Consider the following 16,799-nt stretch of genomic DNA (forward strand, 5'->3'; position numbering starts at 1 on the left):
GTTTCTGCATTGTGTTGCAGCTGTACTGAATTCCTCAGCTCTGTGTTGTAGTCCCCTGGCAGCCAAACACCTCAACAACATCAAAAACCGATACTGCTCACTACCAGCAGTGTCCCTGTTCCTTTCATCAGATGCTGCACAAGGCCACAACCCAAACCCAGTTTTATCACAACCACACAGAACAGGAATCGGGAACCTGGTGTTGTCTACATGTCTGCACCCACAACACCCATCATCCCTGACCATTTAGCCTGCTAGTTGGTGCTGATGGGAGAGCTCCCTCTCTGCCTTACTAGACAAGAGGGAAGGTATTCTGCAAAGTTTTGCTATCTCTGTCCCTAGAGGCCGGGGAAACCAGTAGCGAAGCTGGGTGAGCCAATGGGGGTGATGCCCCTTGGGAGATGCCGCCTCTCTCAGCTTCATGGGGTGCCAATTTGATTTAATTTTATCCACTTACTTGCGTATCCCATCTTTTTCCAGTGTGAAACCCAAGATGCCATACATGTGGTTCCTGGGAAGCATCCTATCCTGGCACGGACTAGACATAGACCTGCTTGGTTTCCCTAGCCCCGGGGCTTGTCCACCTGTAAAATGTCTCCTGACGTTTCTCTTCCTACAGCTCCAATATCAGCAGCGAGCCCATCTGGAAAAGGGGTTTTGGAGAGAATGACTGTAGGGAGAGACACAGGGGGCAGATCCTACAGCCTTCCATCTAAAGTGAGATGGGTGGCAGACTAGAAGAGAAAGGACCTTCGAAGCGAAGGCAACCTTGCTGCAGAACAATGTTCACAGAGGGGACCCCCTTACTGTCTTTTCAGAACCATGCAATGACTTTCCCAAGCTTTTAGATGCAGTTTTCATGTCTAATGCCTATTTTCTGCTGCTTCTATGATTTTTGTTGCTTCTGGCTTACTACAGCTTTTTTGTACATATATTTAAAAATGCTATCCTTTTTTGTAAATTCCCCCCAAGGATAATAATTGAAGGGCAGTATAAAAACACATATTGGATACATAATACATGCTGCTGTAGACCTTTTCATCTGCCTACATTGCATTGCAATTTTGCAATCTTGTGCTTACATTATATGAAACAGTGGCCTTGCAATGTAACAAGAGAGAGAGAAAGAAAGAAAGACACGCAACAATCCTCTATAGGCATTTCCCGCCTGCTCTTCCCAATTAAAGTATTATTTCATTGTCCTTTCGTGTCACTTTATTTCCCTCCAGTTTTGTGTCGATCATTTCCAGACACTAATTGCTAATCTCCAATTAGGGTGTGTGTGTGTGTGTGTGTGTGTGTGTGTGTGTTGGTGGTGGGGGTGCTGAGGAGTCATAGCTTGCAGGTCACAGCTTCATTTGCTGTTGGGCTTGCAATTCCCACATCCCCTTCCTTGCATGCACACTGCAGTGCAGTGCAGGATACACACAAGTCTCTCTGCGTTGTCAGGAGATTAGGCATTCATGCCACTTCTAGCTTGTGAGCTTCATTGTTTTAGCAGAAACAATGACTTGTGGTTTTTGCAGGCCGCCACAACATGGCACAGAACAAAAGGGCACCGTGTTGCACTGGCTGAATAGATAACATGTGTCAATGGTGTAAAATAGAGTGATTTACTCTAATGGAAACATTTGAAGTTTCTCAGAGTCACTTATCAGAGCCCAGCAGCCTATTTCATTAGCATTTTCATTCCCCCCTGTTGTTTAATTTAATCCAAGCAAACACAAGAAAGTTCATATGTGTGTTTTCCTCTCTCTGTTCCCTTTCATGAGTTACATAGTCTAGGAGGGGTGAAAAATTCAAAACTAATCCCCTTGTCTTGGCTGGCTTGAGTTACCTCTCAGAAAATGTAAAATGCAAATGGAAGTGGCTGAGTCACTTTAGAGGTAGCTGCTGCTGGGTTCCTAAAACGACGGTTCGACACATCCACAGATGTTTGACAGAAACACAGTCACGCTGAAATTGCTTAGGAAAGATGCCCCAAATTCAAGCAGAAACAACGGAAAAGAATGAGACTCAAATGTGCCGCAAGAAGAAACTGCAGAAACCAAAAAGTGTATGTAAGCAGATGGCCCCAGATGGCTCAAGCTTTAAGGGAAGCCACAGGCTACACAACAAGTCAATACCTGTTAAAAACATAGATGAACTGCATCATTTTTTAGATGATAATCTGTCCCATTTTAAATCTGAAGAATGCTGAGGCATGCCAATGAGTAATTGGTCCAAGGCCAGTCAGTAAATTCACTGCAGAGAATTCTGAAATGGAAATAAAATTTTAAATGGAAATAAAAGTTAAATAATAAGACAGCCCCAGAGCATATGCAGAGTGTGTTCTCCTCACCTTGGAGCAATTGCATTCCCTTCCCTCCCCATATACAGTGACACCTTGGTTCTCAAACTTAATCCGTTCCGGAAGTCCGTTCCAAAACCAAAGTGTTCCAAAACCAAGGCGTGCTTTCCAAAAAAAGTAATACAAAATGAATTAATTCATTCCAGATTTTTCAAAACAAGCCCTAAAACAGCAATTTAGCATTAATTTGACTATCTAACAAGATCATTGATCCATAAAATGAAAGCAATAATCAATGTACTATACTATAAAATAAATAAAACAGTACAGTATTGTAGATGATAAAAATTAAAAATTTAAAAATTTCTTACCTGCACTGATGATAGTCATTGTTTGGATTGCTTTTATCCATTTCCGCATTCACACAATCAACTGGGTTCCACACAGTCACAAAAACAAACAAACTGAAAAAGCCTCAGAAAGAAAAATGCAAAATAAATAGCAAAAACAAAAGCGCCCAACTTAATCCATTCTGGAAGTCGGTTTGACTTCCGAAATGTTCAAAAACCAAGGCACAGATTCTGATTAGTGCAGGCGCCCCGGAAAAAATAGTTGACAACTGCATCGGACATTCGGCTTCTGAAAAATGTTTGAAACCTAAAAACGTTTGGAACACTTACTTCTGGGTTTTCGGCGTTTGGGAACCAAGGCGTTTGAGAACCAAGGTACCACTGTACTTTGAATTAAGAAACAAGCATACTGAGTGATGGCCTACCTCCTAGAAAGACCGAAGAGCTCCAGCACCTTGGAATGAAGCCTGATCTCACCTCCATTATCAACTAACTACAAACAAGAGCACACACAGTTTTCTCTTCACTCAAAATCCACTCTTCATTTCTCTTCTCATTCTCATTCCAGAAACTCTATGAATGCAGGTTCTGCCATTCCCATTCAAACCTATCCCCCACTTTTATTCTTTTACACAAACCTTCATGTTTTTTCTAAATTCTTCTAGCCAGGAGGCTGGATATAAATCTTCTCAGTACATAAATACACAATAAAAGTACTTTTGAGCATATGCAAAGCCCCTCACCACTAAATAATGATGCACTTCTGCCTCTGAGCAAATGCTTTGGCCATCGTTCACAGAACCCCAGACCCCCACCCTGCACAAACTATTGTGAGTCTATAGTCCTTTCTCTCAAAAAAGTAAAACTAAAGCAGACAAAAATCACTCTTGCCTTGATTCTGTCTCCTCGCTTCCCTCATTCTGGCATACCAATACATACAAAAAATAGTGAAAACAACAATAACATATACTCCTTATCAGTGCAGTGTAAGAAGGCACTTTAAAAATTTAATCTCGATATCAATAAATTAAGGGAGAAATTGACACATAATGTATTTATCAGCTTTGCAAAAGCAAATAAAGTCTGGGTTTAGTCAATTCCTGCATGGGATCTCTCTTTGGAAATCTTGAGTCCTGGGGAATGAAGGATGGAAATGTGTACCTTTGAAAGAAAGAAAAAAGAATAATCCCAAGGTAAAATAACATAAATAAAAAAGCTGGAAGATTGCTGGAAGAAATATTAACAACCTCAGATATGCAGATGACACAACCTTGATGGCAGAAAGTGAGGAGGAATTAAAGAACCTTTTAATGAGGGTGAAAGAGGAGAGCACAAAATATAGTCTGAAGCTCAACATCAAAAAAACTAAGATCATGGCCACTGGTCCCATCACCTCCTGGCAAATAGAAGGGGAAGAAATGGAGGCAGTGAGAGATTTTACTTTCTTGGGCTCCATGATAACTGCAGATGGTGGCAGCAGTCACGAAATTAAAAGATGCCTGCTTCTGGAGAGAAAACCAGTGACAAACCTAGACAGCATCTTAAAAAGCAGAGACATCACCTTGCCAACAAAGCTCCGTATAGTTAAAGCTATGGTTTTCCCAGTAGTGATGTATGGACGTGAAAGCTGGACCATAAAGAAGGCTGATCGCCGAAGAATTGATGCTTTTGAATTATGGTGCTGGAGGAGACTCTTGAGAGTCCCATGGACTGCAAGAAGATCAAACGTATCCATTCTGAAGGAAATCAGCCCTGAGTGCTCACTGGAAGGACAGATCGTGAAGCTGAGGCTCCAATACTTTGGCCACCTCGTGAGAAGAGAAGACTCCCTGGAAAAGACCCTGATGTTGGGAAAGATTGAGGGCACAAGGAGAAGGGGATGACAGAGGACGAGATGGTTGGACAGTGTTCTTGAAGCTACCAGCATGAGTTTGACCAAACTGCGGGAGGCAGTGGAAGACAAGAGTGCCTGGCGTGCTCTGGTCCAGGGGGTCACGAAGAGTCGGACACGACTAAATGACTAAACAACAAAATAACAATCCCAACCTCAATTTGGGGAAATGTCACAGAACTGAAGTAACAAATGTGCCTTCATTTGTACCTAGATTCAAACCATAGGTGTAAAGCACCCCCCAAAAAAGTTATATATATTTCCAGTTATCAAAACTCTTTTTGGCTTTCTTCAAAATTCCTCTCATGTTTCTGCTGAACAGGAACCTGGCAAACTTTATCTAGATTTTACATTATTTGAAATCCCTGCTAGAATTCTAAACAGATACTGCACAAATTAAATACTTTTAAAAATGCCTGATGTACATGGATGTATGAACCAGCCGTTCTCTGGTTAGGTGCTTAAACAATGGTGCTGAGCTGACAATGTAAAGCATGTAAGTTCAGATGCAATTCTTACTAGCCAAGCAACCATGTGAGGTGGGCTTTGGGGATGTGCGCACCAGCCAACATCACTATTCTCATGGCTCTCCAACTGGTGGAGGCTTCCCACATGTTTTTAAACCCTGATTTCCCCAGGTGCTAAAATGTGCCATCATGAGTACACAAGGCTCTCTCTGCTTTGCCTGGGGCAGAACTAGCACACTTGTCCCCACTGATCCCTCCCCGTTTTCTTTGCTCCTAAAGACAATGCCTGAGGAGGGCTATAATTAACTCGAGAAATCATTACCTCAAGACAGATGGTGGCTACTAGCTTAGATAGCTTTGAGAAAACGATAAGACAGATTCACAGCTACAAGCCACGAGAGCTGGAGGACTCCAGAAGTATACAAGGCCAGCCCTGCCAGGCAACAGGGCAAAATATGAAGGGGTGATGGTGATAGGTCAAAGCAGGGACTGATGAAGGAATGGTGCAACAGGGCCTTTTCAAGTGTTGGCACTAGCAAAGGAGTGGATGAAGCCCTCTTCATTTCAGGAGGCCTTTACCAGTGTGCCTCCCATTGCCAGGTGCTGTGGGCAAGCAACAGGCCGTGCTTCTAGAGGTATGTACTGTGTGCATAATCACAGCCAATACTCGTTTTTGCTTGAGAAGGAACATTGCTTAAAGCTAAGAGAGACCTTTTTTAGAATGGCAGAGGAAAATAGGACTTAAAAATAGAACGTGTTGGGCTCCCTACTTTTCTCCTGCTCTGAAATATTATGCACATTTCTTTTGACTGTGGTCTACAAACTACCGTTTTTTGAATGCCCGACTAAGGCCAGACCTGCACCATACCACTTGAAAGAGTCAAGGCTTCTCCTGAAGAATTCTGAGATTGGTTGTTTCTTAAGGGTGTTGAGAATTGTTAGGAGACTCCAATTTTCCTCACAAAGCTACAGTTCTTAGAGTGGTTTAACAGTCAATGTCTCTCCCCAAGGAACTCTGGGAATTGTAGCTCTGTGGGGGAAATAGGAATACCATAACAGCTCTTGAAACCCATAACAAACTACAGTTCCCAGGATTCTTTGGGGAAAGCCATGACTGTTAACAGTTGTATGGCATTGATTTGTGATACTGAGGTGGGGGCTCAGTTTGGGGTATCTGGATTTGAAGACCTTGAGCCAGTCATTGTTTCCCAGCCTAATTTATCTCATGTGATTATTATGAGGATTTAATGGGAGGGGGAATCAAGTTTGAATTGGAGGTAAGGTAAAGGTAGGGTGGATGCAAAAGGCAACAAGAAAAAAAAAGGGAGGGGGGATTGCGATGATTAGAGAAGAGATGTCTATGTTGCATCGTAAATGTAAAACACCCACTTTCCTTTCGCTCATAAGGATGAAGGCGATTGTTATTTCTTCCAGATTTTCAACCCGAGGGGGGGCAGGAATCAGTGTTGACACCTGTAATTTGAAAGGTGCAATGGAAAACCTAGTGAGCAAGGCATAATTACTATGCTCTCTCCATAGGGGGCACACTCTATGAAGCTCAACTACATGAGCAGATTAATTCTGCATCCTTTATGCTTTTGGGTCCCATCGCGATTGCTATAGCAACCCAACAAAATTATATGTGATGTCAACTTCTGCAAACAATTTTCAGGGAAGGAAATTCTGAGAAAAATAGACACAGGAAGGGACAGTTTTGTTTCTTTAAAGCCCTGTATTGGAACATCAGAAATACAGAGAGCAATCGTATAGCAAGGGGCTTCCTGAGGGCAGGAACATGGAGGGAAGACTTAGGCTGGATCTTAGGCCTGCTCAGCTCAGTCATAAAAAAAAGGTAAAAAAGGTAAAGGACCCCTGGACAGTTAAGTCCAGTCAAAGGTGACTATGGGGTTGTGGTGCTCATCTCGCTTTCAGGCTGAGGGAGCCGGCATTTGTCCACGGACAGCTTTCTGGGTCATGTGGCCAGCAGGACTAAACCGCTTCTGGTGCAACAGAACACCAGGATGGAAACCAGAGCGCACGGAAACGCTGTTTACCTTCCCACCACAGCGGTTCCTATTTATCCAGTAAATAAACCTTCAGTAGCTTAGGGCTTCATCAAACCTAAATCCGGCTTTGCTCAGGGTACTTTCCAACTCTCCAGTTCTATGGTTTTATGTCCTGCCTTTTTTTTTTTTACCATGGAACTCAAGGTGTTATTTCCTGGCAGGCATCCATCTAGACACTGCCTAGTCTCAGACCTACTTAACTTCAGCCTCATGGACTTTCAGACCATACACTGGGGACCACTTGCCTGGGAAAGAAGCAGGACATGTGGTGGTGAGATATTCAAGAGCCTGATATGCATGAAGATGTGGTCCATGACTAGTAAATGTAGCACACACACGTAATTATAAGTAATAAACACACACACACACACACACACACACACATATTGCATGCATTGTATTGTGCATGTGGAGTGTCATGTGCCCAAAGACTGGGGTGGGATCTGTTCCACAACTGTACACTGTGTGAGATAAGGGTTTTTCTCCTCTAATGGCTTCTAATCTCTTCTAGCGGTGCAGAGCTCCATTTCATTCATTTATTCACTTATTTTGCAGGGTCCTCCAGGCAGCTTACAAGATGGAATTCTATGGACAAATCATTCTAAATCCACCATAAAACAACAAATAAAACAATTAAAAGCAGCAAAAGGCAGCTTCTAAAGCTGCTACAGCCACGACAGCTTCAGCACTCTGAAGGCCCTCAATTAACCCAGCCTTTTTGCTGACATAAGAGCTAAGAGATTGGGCCTGGCTGGTTCCCTGAGTGAGGGAATTCCACATAAAGCGAACCAATGTTCCTTCTGGATTGGATTGGAAGAATGGAATAATTTAGCTTGTGTAATGCCTTCATGTCGACTGTGACTAAGCATCCTGCCTCCACTTGGACACTGAAGCTTCAAGATGGACCATATCATTCTGACCACCAATAGAACATGTTGAAGATACAACACAATAAAACATACCTTGCTTTCTTCAAGAATTCCTACTCACCAGCTTCTTGAGAGTGAAAATATTGGCTGCTTTCAGGTATTTTGGATCTCAAAAAAGTATCTGTTAGATTGTATCTGTTCAAAATAAAAGAATTTTCTTAGGATTGAGCAAAAATGTTTTGATTAAAGGGAGATGTCATGGAGCTTTTTCAGATCAGGATTCACAGGTAGCTGGAAAGGGTGCAGAACTCAAGAGAAATCTTCAATGAAAAGAACAATGCGCACATTAGCCCCCACCATCTCATAACAATAAGGTAAGGCCAGCCTAGTACCCACCAAAATTGTACAGAAATTCTGTAGTTTCCTGCAAATGAGGCAACAACCACAACCACCCATACGTCTTTTTTTCCCCCACATGGGAAGAAAAAAATGGAGTGCAGGTTTTAGCACAGCACTCAACAATGACAACATTTTTGGTGTCATATTTAGTCAGCTAACACCATTTTAAATGCAAACTTCAATGTGTATTTCACTCAGTAACTGATGGGTGAACGTGCAACCTTTGGACAATAACAGAGACCAGCCCTCTTTAGTCATCTTTATGAATGTGTGAAGAGGTGCTCATGGACAAGGAAGTGTCAGTCTGAAGTCTCATGCATGATTCGTGCCAGTCTGAAGGGGGGGCTTCACATATATGTGCATGCAATGGGGCTCACTTTAGCTGAATGCCAATGTATACAGGTGTATGAGAGCCCCTTCATAGGTTTGTGCTGAACACCTAAAGAGGCCTTGGTAAGCAGTGCCATGTTAAGGTGATCTAGCCAGATTATTCTGAAAACTGCAGCTTTTGGCCAAAAAAAGAGAGAATGCACTAGAAGTGTATTTGTCATAATATAACTATTTCCCTACAGCAGTAAAAAGACATAAGGTTTAGCCGAATATCCATAATTCCCATGGGGTATGATTATCTACTGACAACCATCCTCTAGATTTGCCATGCTGCTATCATAAAAAGTCTGCATTGTGCAAGATAATGGAGCTTAATTTTCTAAGAGATAAAGTCAGTTTGACACCAGTTTCAGTGTGTTGGCATTGTGTGGCAATGTAATCATTTGACTGTTGGACAGCCAATAGGAAGTCTCACCCCAGTGGTTCAGTGGTAAAGCTTAGACGATACAATCAATGTAATCTGAGGGCACATTAAAATGGAAATTTGGAACAACAGAAAGCTTACGTTTAGTGCCTGTTCTCCGGCATGTTGAGAGAGCCATCTCTGTTTCCAAAAGGAATAGGCACTTGGTTGTGGCCAAAGATACTGCCACAACTTTTCAGATCACACATTTTAACTGATTGATTGTTTAGGAGGTGGGGAGGTAGACAGGGTGTGTTTTATGATTTATTGTTGATATCTCCTAACATTTCACAAATGAAAATATGGACAGCATTGTATGCATGTGCCACGTTGATAGTCCTGCAAAGAATCACTGCCTGAATACTCTCCTAGCATCTTGCTTAGTTCAGGGCTAGAACAATGCTTTGTGTGCCAAAGGTTCCAAGTGCAATCTCTGTAGAGGGCTAAGAAACACCCTTGTGGAGCAAGCCACTGCCAGTACTCAGATCACTGAGGTAGATGGACGAATTGTCTGAGTTTGATAAAGCTTCCTCTGTCCTTATCTTTAACTCTCGTCTTGACTTGATTCTTCACTGTACTCCATGTATATGCAAATAAACCTATCAGCTCCTTTATTGCATTCATTCATCTCATGGAGGCTCTTGTCTCCGAAAGCTCATGCCAATGTAACCCACTTAAGGTGCCACAACACTCTTTGTTTTCCTCAGCAGGTTGTGACAAGCCGAAATAATATTAACCTTATTGAGAAATGGTGCTAACCATGGAAAACAGCAGTGCTTTCATGTTCCCCCTCAATATTTCATAAAGCGCATCTCATAACATGCTCAAAGTTTGCTGTTACAGTGAAATGTGAAATTAAATACATGCTGATGTTTGCCACAAAGTAGAAACCGTGCAGCATTTCCTATAGGCAGGCGAGGGAATAGTTGTGGGGAATCTGATACTGTTTTGCAGTAACTGTTATGACATTGATGTAATTTTAATGGCACTTGGTTTTAATTATAAATATGCTGCATGACTTGGAGCCATCCAATGAGAAAAGCTGGCAAGCTCAGCCTTGGTTTTTCCACCTTACATGGGAAGAATGATCCAGATCATTAAATTTAAATGGCCCAAAGCAGGCCACTTGTTTGCTCATTTGGCATCCCTGCTTGCAAATGGAGCTTTGCGTGATGATGGCTTCTCTTTGCATTGTGATGTGCTGTACTTGGAATGCGCCAGCCCTCAAGAAAAGTGGATTAGTTAAAGCGGCCTGTTGCTTGTGGAGGCCCAGCAAGCAGAATACTCCTGTTTGGACAAAAGACAAGGGAGATGCCCTTGAACAGGGATAATTCACAACTGCTGGATTAACTTTCTAAAATTTGGGCAATGATACAAGTTGGCAAGAAAGGAAGAACACGAGAAAGGTGACAGTGTTCAGACGGTGCACGGTTTTGCATTGGCCAAGGGAATCTTCCTTCCCCTTCCTTTGTCTGTAGCTAAATCTGCAGTGCAATTGAGTTTTTGCTCTTTGTTTTATATCCTTGACCTTCTTTGCCTATGGCTAAAGATAGAGGTTGTTGGCACAGAATGTCGGTATATTTATATCAGCTGCTTTCCCTAAACAATTTTGCTTCCCCAGTAGCAATTATTACTGGTGAATAGCAATGCAGCTGCAGTTAAAAGTTGTATCAACATTTTCCTTTAAAACAGAAAAAGAAATTCTGTGGAGTATCTATGGAGCTGTATAAAGTAATGAGAGACAGCAAAATAAATGGGCCAGCATGTTAATTATGTTTGCAGCACTGCTTCCCCACAAAAAAGCTCCCGCAGTATTTTTAAATGGTGCTTGTAAAACACACAGGTTCCCTCTTAAGAGTCACACCTGTGTTTTAAGCCAAGCAAATATGTGTCTGCGTGCACATGCAGCAGTGTGGTTTTTTTTGTGTGGCAATACAGTTGTGATGCTTTTGAGTGAAGGAAACAGAATGGAGCGGGGCATTGCTTGAATTACAGAACTGAGCCACTGCACGTGACTCTTAGTGGGCTACCGCTTTCATTGCATGTTTTTTATGGCAAACATCTTATGTGTCTCAGACATAGAATCATAGGATCATAGAACTGTAGAGTTGGAAGGGACCCTGGGGATCATCTAGTCCAACCCCTTGCAAGGTAGGAATAATCAGCTATCCCATACAGGGATCAAACCTGCAACATGGCGGTTATCAGTACCATGACTCACATTGACAGAGTGGGGACAATACTCAGTTTGGTAGCTTAAATGCCAATCAGGGCTGAACTGGAATTAGGACCCTCTTGTGCAATTCAGGGCTCATCCACACTTCCGCTTTCCCTCTACTTTCCCCTGGGAAAACCCACTGGAAACCTGAATTGCTGTTTGCTCCGATTGAGCACTAAAGAGCACTTTCCCCAGGGGAAAGCAGAGGGAGAAGAGGAAGTATGGATAAGCCCTAAGGCTACCTAGTAAAGAAAAGATGGAGGTTTTACTTTAAAGAAAGACTTGTCTCTTCAAAGCAGAACTCTTAGTTCCTACACCAGCTCTAATCCTAAACACGCAGTTTGCTTTTATTTCCTAAGGATACATTATCTTGATATGGAATGCTTTCAAATATATTTGTGATTTTTAAAATAGGATGAAAGATATGCATATTGCAAGATAGATAGAAATAGATATGATTTACATATGTAGCTTATAGACAGTTTTCACGAGGCTCCCACCCACCACCCACATGCTGTGACAGGCAGGACTGGGAGTTGGTATGTTCAAGTTGTGAAGATGAACATACTACAGATGAAGACCCTTTTGTGACTGACTGCTCCTAAAATCCTACATCTGTCTTCACCCTAAACTATATATTATTTACACCTTCTGCAATGCAGAGAATTATAAAAGCCTTAGCATAATCCCTCCCAAAAAAGGAACTCTTAAAAGAGCATTTTCTGTTAAGATGAGGCTTGAGTTACAGTCTTGCAGAGCATAATGGGATAATCAGTACAGAGTCTGAATTACCCAGATGTGAGCATTACATTATGAATCCCCAGATCTTAGCAGGGAGAGAGAGCATTTGAAACAGAGAATGGGAAAGTTGGCAGGGAAACAGATAGCAAAAGAATACACGGTCAATGAAGTAAAGATTATCATCAGGACTTCATTTCTTGCAGGAGACTTCAATATGGCTCTAGTCACTCTGTAAGAACATGGTTTATAGGCTGCAATAATGCTTTGAAGCTTTCTACAAGCTATGTAATATATATACACACCTAAATCCCAAAGATGCACCACTGTGTATTTTCCACTTTCTACTTAATCTCAGGAAATTCTGAACCGAGGGGGGGAAAGAGAGCGCCCGCCTTTTCATCCACTACGGCTGCAATCTTCCATGTAAGAATGACACTCGGAAAACTCGCATGCAGCAAGATTGTGTAGCACAGCTGTGAGCTGAAAATACGTCTGGCTTAGAAGAGCAGCCAGCAGCCTGATATCACATATGTCCTGTAAGGCGGTACCATTTTGAGCTGCAGGTGGGGAAATGGATGGCTTGAATTCTCTCCCCACTCCCACCCCCCACTAATGCTCCTGATATTCCTGTACTGAAACTAGTTTAACAGAAGGGTGATTGATTGACAGTAAAGGGCTCAGCCCTTGAAAGTGGACTTTTGGGTAGATCCACTCCATGCTCTCCATGCCACAGACGAGATTAGAAGGGGGAGGGATCTTGTGCATTTGCAACATCCCTCTCCTCCCATCAATGGTTACCTGCTAAGCCTGCCTCCTTTCATTACACACTGTTGTATCCTGAAGTATCTTCCTTGGCTTGGGGCAATTTGTTTAACACAGGATTGGGAAATAATGAAAATTGTAGTCCAGTCACACCTGCAGGGTTACAGTTTCCCCACCCCTTTATCATGATTTATGATTTTGCTATTTATGTATTTCTAAGTGTGGGCTATTTATTTTCTCTGAACTACTTTGAGCACAAATTTGTGAAACATGCAGAATATAAATGAATGGACTAGTTGACAAGCTGTACAAATAAATACCTACCCTGCATGTAAAAAACTTATTTGGGTTCACGTCAGGGAAAGCCCACATCACCAAGCATCTCAGGGCTAAACTACATGTTACTTCAATCACATAGTTTCCCCTCAAGAAATTGCCAGTGTTGCCTTCACCCACTCCTGATCTGGAATGGGACCCTAGTGTGGAGGACAGATGGTTTTGGCCCAGGTCCAGGTGACCTCACTGCACCTGCTATTTGGGTGAGGGAAAACCCACAATTTGGTCCAATTGCTTCCATCACACAAATAATAAACACAAATAGTCAAAGAGAAATCAGTGTTCCTCCAGTCCAGTGTGCACGATGCCTTAACTTTAATAACAGTGTCTCCGAAAAATCTTACACATCACTTGGGAAGACAGGCGAACAAATATCAGTGTACTGGATGAAGCAAAGATCACCAGTGTTGAAGCAATGATTCTTCAACATCAACTTCGTTGGCCTGGTCATGTTGTGCGGATGCCTGATGATCGTCTTCCAAAGCAACTACTCTATTGCGAACTTAAAAATGGAAAGCGTAATGCTGGTGGTCAACAAAAGAGTTTTAGAGACTGTCTCAAGGCAAATCTAAAAAAATATAGTATAAACACTGACAACTGGGAAACACTGGCCTGCGAGCGTTCCAGTTTGAGAACAGTCTTTACCAAAGGTGTCATGGACTTTGAAGACACTTGAACTCAGAACACAAGGGAGAAACATGCCAAGAGGGAGGCACACTTGGCAAACCCTCTCCATGATCAACTCCCGCCCGGAAACCTATGTCCTCACTGTGGTAGGATATGTGGATCCAGAATTGGCCTCCACAGTCACTTACGGACTCATTGTTAAAACCGTATTTATGGACTATAATCTTACTCGGCTACAAGTGATTGTCAAAGAAGAAGAAGAATTTTAATACAGAAAACATCATTGTTGGATTCCAAATTAATCAGTCAAGAAGAACTACAGCTACTCAATTAGATAGTCACCATCAAAGCCATGGATTCGTAGAGGGACCGGGAACTGCATGCTTCTGGGCCAAATCCAGCTAATTGGGGGGTGGGGCAATGCATGATCTCCCCACTTGCCAAAAGAATGAAAAGGGGCTATGGAGGGAATAGCAGACTCAGGAGTGCTAGCTAGCCATTTTGGAGGATTGGAATTAGGGCCCTGTCCTCCCCGCCGACCTTAGTTTCTTATCAGGAGGTGAGGATGGCCCCATGAACAGGGCGATTAGAGAGCATTTAGAGTTAACTAATCTATTCAATTTAAAAGACTATGTACCTTTGTGATAGTTCTGATGTGAGGCTGTAGCTTATAACCATTGATCAGCTGGGGTAACTTAACCCCTGTATTTTAAAAAAGAGACATCTCCCCCCCCCCAGTGTATGGATGCTTCATACCATGACACATTCAAGCACGAAATTTCACCTTTTTATTTTCTGTAATCTTTTTCGCACCGTCTGGACTGAATATTGTCTTTTAGAGCACTGCCTTGCGAGCCTCCTGCTGATTTCTTACTTTGGCACTAAAGCAAAAGCAAATGTCAAGCAACCCAAGTCATAAACTTGTAGTTGTTGCAGTATTTATATACTAATGCTTAGACGATAGGATTCAATTATCGACATTTGGAAGAGGCATCCTTTTTGCTGCCACATAATACTACTCTCAAAAAACTGTTAGGTCCGAGAAAGCGGGGGTGGGGGGCATTATGGGTCTGAACTTCATAGTAATTAGTAGTACCAATTGCTGTCTTCCCACTCTCCACCTGTGAAAATTCTCTATAGGGTATATGAATTTGATTAATGTAGAGAACATTTGTTCCTTTTTCGGTATACAAAATCACCATCTGTGCAAAGAAGCAAAGACCTCTGTTAACAGATTTCAATCTAGGATGCCAACTTTTTTTTATTTTAATAGGATTGGAGGGGGGCAATTGCTACCCTGTACCACCCCTGGTGGAGTATACAGGGTTCTGGGGGCGGGGCAGAGTGGGCGGGGCATAGATCCAATAAATCACATGGTAGAAAGGGTTAAACGGCCATTCATTTAGCACCCCCAACGAGTGACCATCTGTAGCTGGTGGGCTCCATTCAGCATTCTGGGTGACAGGTGGTCCCGGCCTGGTTTCTATCTTGTCATATGAACAATTACCCGCTTCCCTTTTCTAATATGGTGCAAGTACTCAGAGCTCTGTCACATTTCCTTCCATCGGGATAATTGCATTTGCCAAGCTTTTTACTGCACTTCTCCATTCTATTTCCCAAAGTGTGCGTCTGGGAAATCAAGCGGAAACAGAAATGTTATTATTGGTAAACCATTATAATACTGACACCATGTAAAAAGAAGCTGCTCTGAATAGCAGGGTGATGTCGCTGGAAGTCAAAGGGGTGGGGAACTGAGATGCTGCCTGATGCACCAGCCTGACAGAAAATGAAACTGTTTTAAACCACGGCCCTAATTCTACCAAGTTCACTCAGAGTCCCACATGAAGTGAACCAGAGGGTGAGTGTTACTATTCAAAAGATGAAAACCCATCAAGTTTGAGAAAGGAGGTAGAACATTCCTCTTAGACATGGGTAGGCAAACTAAGGCCCAGGGGCCGGATCCGGCCCAATCGCCTTTTAAATCCGGCCCATGGACGGTCCGGGAATCAGCATGTTTTTACATGAGTAGAATGTGTCTTTTTATTTAAAATGCATCTCTGGGTTATTTGTGGGGCATAGGAATTTGTTCATTTTTTTCCCTTCAAAATATAGTCCGGCCCCCCACAAGGTCTGAGGGACTGTGGGCCCCCTGCTGAAAAAGTTTGCTGACCCCTGCATCTTAGATTAGGCTTCTGGCTTTTTGTTTGTTTGTTTGTGTGTGTGTGTGTATTGGGGGGCGGCAGTGGAAATTCAACACTTTGAATTGTGCTCAGAAATGTACCGTGAGCAAATGTAGGTCTTATGTGGTCTCGGCGGCCGCTCCCAGTCACCAGTCTAGCTGCCACATTCTGGATTAGTTGTAGTTTCCAAGTCATCTTCAAAGGTAGCCCCACGTAGAGCGCATTGCAGTAGTCCAAGCGGGAGATAACTAGAGCATGCACCACTCTGGCGAGACAGTCTGCGGGCAGGTAGGGTCTCAGCCTACGTACCAGATGGAGCTGGTAGACAGCTGCCCTGGTCACAGAATTGACCTGGGCCTCCATGGACAGCTGTGGGTCCAAAATGACTCCCAGGCTGCACACCTGGTCCTTCAGGGGCACAGTTGCCCTATTCAGGACCAGGGAGTCCTCCATACCCACCCGCCCCCTGTCTCCCAAAAACAGTACTTCTGTCTTGTCAGGATTCAACCTCAATCTGTTAGAACCTGCTGTTAGTCTGCAAATTTCTAGGTGACCCCTGTAATCATGGCAGATTTCTTATTGGCCTCTTTTATTATTTTATTTGAACACCAATTCAGGAAAATGACTTTTATTTTTAGTTTAGCTGGAGGCAATGTATGCTAATTGTAGGAGCAATCAACTGGGAGATGAATACCTATTTAATTTTTGCTAGTATGTTACTATGGAACCTAGTTTAAGGGGGCAATACTATGGCAAGATCTGCTGGCATGAGCAGCTTAGGGCACAACAAATCTCCAGCTCAGGTGACCC

The 16,799-nt window shown here is 42.8% G+C and overlaps 1 protein-coding gene across 2 annotated transcripts in view; it reads left to right on the top strand.

The window, feature by feature from the left end:
* LOC310761237 (uncharacterized protein) overlaps nt 1–16,799 on the top strand; it is a 161,618-nt gene that overhangs the window by 106,595 nt on the left and 38,224 nt on the right. The window contains exon 6 of one of the 2 annotated variants that reach the window (XR_014547248.1): nt 7,620–8,380. The exons of the other annotated variant lie outside the window; for it this stretch is intronic. The gene's annotated coding sequence lies outside the window, so the exon portion shown is untranslated. Of the gene's footprint in view, nt 1–7,619; nt 8,381–16,799 lie in introns of those variants that run through there. 2 annotated transcript variants of the gene reach the window in all.

Source organism: Podarcis filfolensis (assembly GCF_964270895.1).
Source record: "Podarcis filfolensis genome assembly, chromosome: 4".
NCBI lineage: Eukaryota > Metazoa > Chordata > Lepidosauria > Squamata > Lacertidae > Podarcis > Podarcis filfolensis.